Source organism: Meleagris gallopavo, chromosome 3 (assembly GCF_000146605.3).
Source record: "Meleagris gallopavo isolate NT-WF06-2002-E0010 breed Aviagen turkey brand Nicholas breeding stock chromosome 3, Turkey_5.1, whole genome shotgun sequence".
Lineage (NCBI taxonomy): Eukaryota > Metazoa > Chordata > Aves > Galliformes > Phasianidae > Meleagris > Meleagris gallopavo.
This window is the reverse complement of record NC_015013.2, coordinates 28,840,528-28,844,108: the sequence shown is the minus strand read 5'-3', so window position 1 is coordinate 28,844,108 and position 3,581 is coordinate 28,840,528.

Genomic DNA, 3,581 nt, shown 5'->3' with positions numbered 1-3,581 from the left:
TGGTTTTATTTCTGTGGAAAGCCTGCAAAACTAAGATAGCCCCTAATCCAGAACTAAATTAATTCTTTTTATTTATTCCTCCTTTTCTCCTTATCTTGAATTTCTGTTCTAACAAGCATTCGTATGGAGGGTATGATAGACTTCAGTCCTATTTCTTTCAAAGGGAAAGTGATCCTACACATTAATAAGGTCACCTCTGAGTCTTCTTTTCTCAAGGCTGAAGAGACCCAGGTTACTTATCCTTTCCTCATAGGAGAGATGCTCCAGGTCCTTTATCATCTTTGTGGCCCTCCACTGAACTCTCCCCAAGAGATCCCTGTCTTTTTGTTCTGGGAAGCTCAGAAATAGATGCAGTACTCCTAGTGAAGGTGAAGCCTTACCAGAGCAGAGTAGAAGATGAGGATCACCTCCCTTGACCAGCTGGCCACGTTCCTTTTAACGCACCCCAGTATGCCATTGGCCTTCTTGGCCACCAGGGCACACTGCTGGCTCATGGCCAACTTGTTATCCACCAGGACCCCTATGTCCTTCTCTGTAGAGTTCCTCTCCAGCAGGCTGTGTCCCAACTTACCGAAACTTTCAGTTATTCCTTCTCAGATGCAAGACCCTGCAATTCCTCTTGTTAAACCTCATCTGGTTTATTGCTGCCCAGCTCTCCAGTCTGTCCAGGTCTTGCTGAATTGCAGACCAGATTGTCCAAAATTATTCACAGTAGGGTAAAATAAAGTGGATAAGGTTGCTATTCAGTTTAAATAAAATACTGCCTAATTACCTTAATGCATAAAGTACTATGATATTTTTTAAATAAAAATACTTATTTGAAAAAAAAAATCCTCTTCTTTAAAGCATAACATTAGGAAAAAAATACATTTGGAAGCTTAATATTGACACAAAATTTATCTCTCTTATCTTTAGTAGTTAATCTTTTATAATTTGTGTATGTCTTTTCAAAAGGCCAGCTAAACCCTTGTAGTGGGATAATTGTGCCATCTATTTTGAAATGACTGACTTTTGGCTAACTCACAGCTCCTTATGAACTACTTATCTATACTTGCATTTCAGTCAATGCAAACTGAATGTTGTGCAATTCTCAGCACACATTTCAGGAATAAAGAAGGGCATTCGGTGACTGAATAAAGAGTAAAATAATTTGTCAAACATCACCTTATTTATTTGATGTAGTTATGAGAGATAAGTTCATATAGAGTGTTTTAATCAGTATATACTTCTTGTTACTTACTTGTTAGCATATGAACTTCTACTTAAAAAGTTTTCTCTGTAGCATCTAGCATATTTGCACTTGAAAGGGATAGAAGTATTAAAAGTAACAGTGTCTGAGCATTTTATTTTTATTTTTTTCCTCAGGACTCAATTGAGTTAAACACAGTTTCAGACAGTTTTTAAGGTTCTCCATTTTGCAAGTCTGACAAAAACTGTTACATAGTCACTGAAACAAATAAATATTAATAAGGTCAAAATTCCAAATACAAATTTCTGGTTATCATTTGGATAAATGAGAGCAGAAACAAAACAAAGCAAACCATAAACCTGAAAATTATGGAAAAAAATTAAATTGGGGTAGTATTATCTAGAGTTAGAAGTGTTATATATTAGTGTTATGAGCTAATCTTTTAAAATTGGTACATGGACTTTTATGTTCCAGATTCCAGTAAAAGTGATACAGAATTAGCAACAGACTAGTGTGGTTTCAGATTTAGGAAGGCAGCTACACATCATTGCTTTTAAGAAAGTAAGCAGATAAAAATAAAAACCCAAAAACATCAGTGGTCTGACTTCACCTTTTAAGAATGAGTTTGTTTGTTCATTTCAGTGAATGTTTATAATGATATTGCATAGTTAAAACTGAAAATTTCACTTAGATTATGTAAATATAAAAGAAATAATTGGTCAAAATTAAATAAAATATGCTGGATTTATTTATAGAGTAAAGCTTTATGTCCTTTATATTTTGACTTCTCAATACAATTTGAGTTATGAAAATTTTTCTGATTCTGATTAGATTTCCCAGAATTAGACGACTTCTTTCTTTTCCTGCTATCAGTCTCTGACACAAATAGTGGCCATAGATATTTTTCTTAGAGATAGCAGAATATGCAGTGGTGGAGGCAGGATAACAGGTTTAAAATGCAATTTGAGGGACAACTGTATCTGAAAAATAAAAAACAATCATCAGAACATGTTACTCATTAGAAAATAGAAATAAAGATATAGCACCATCTAGTCTATCTGTATCTGCCAAAGGGGGTGTGTGTATGTGAAAAGAAACAAAACAGTAAAACAACAACAAGAGCACGAGCAAATTGCTTAAATTGAAGTCAAATTGTCTGCAAAGACAGAACCTCTCTCTGTTGATATTTCTTTTATCAGATTTGAGTCTTTGGCCTTCAATCAGATTGATGTACAGATATACTGAAATCAACTGCAGCATTTTTGTCCTTGAAGAAAACACTATCCTTTAAGTTACAGACAGACTGACACATAACAAAGTAAGGAAATAATGCATTTATACAACATGACTATACTACTGAATATACAGCAAATGCTTAATGGATCACCCAAAGACAGTAAGCTTTCTAAACAACATACAGTGGAGATGGGGGGGGGAGGAGGGAGGGACCCATGAAACATTTCTGAAATACTGAAATTTGCACAATTTAGAGGTGGTTCTGCTCTAAGTACTTACAAAAATTCCAATTTGATCTACTTACTGAACTCCAGAGCAAGGACCAGGCACTATTTAATAAAAACAAATAAATACTGTGAAACAGTTGATTCTTATGTCTCTCAGATTAGGATTGTACTTTGTTTTATGGATGATTGTATTAGATTATCAGAATTTTGAGACCCAGTAGCCTACTGGCTGTACATTCTTATTCTATTCTGAGCTCACCCAGCCATTATCCTTCAGTGTCTCAAATGATCTTGTAAAAATTGTTTGCAAAACCTGATACTTGTGAAGTAGGGAAGGGAATGGAGAAGTGGAAGTCTCTCCAAGCAAAGAGAGATCACTTGGTGGATAGCTCTTAATACTCTTTATGCTCATGAGAGTTTGAAAAACATTGTATGGATTTCTGTGGCCTCTTACTGTCTCAGCCTTTAGAAGTTTGAATGTAAAGTCTTTAAGGGCCAACAGATCCTGTTTAAAGAATCTATGCGATTCCTGGGACTGTAGGACTCCCTGATTTTCGGATGGGTGGAATTGGTCCAAGAGAAGGCCAATTTGTGTTTTCTGTATGAAAACATATTTCTATATGAGAGAATAAAAGTACCCTTAAACTCAAATTTTGTTTGTTTTGTATCTCTTTTATGCTGAATGTTGGTTTGCTTACAAGAGGAGCGTAGCTACACAGCTCTACTGTATGGATGTCATTTTATGTCTCCTGATGGCAGGAAACGTCTGCCTTCTTGAGTCATTGCTCAAATCATAGTTCCAGTTTCACATAAGGTGAAACACTGGCTTTAAAATAATTCTGAATTTACACTATAGACAAGAATTTCAAGGGATCTTACAGGAAGTTACAGGAAAATATTACAGGAGGCACTTTCCCATCTATAAACAT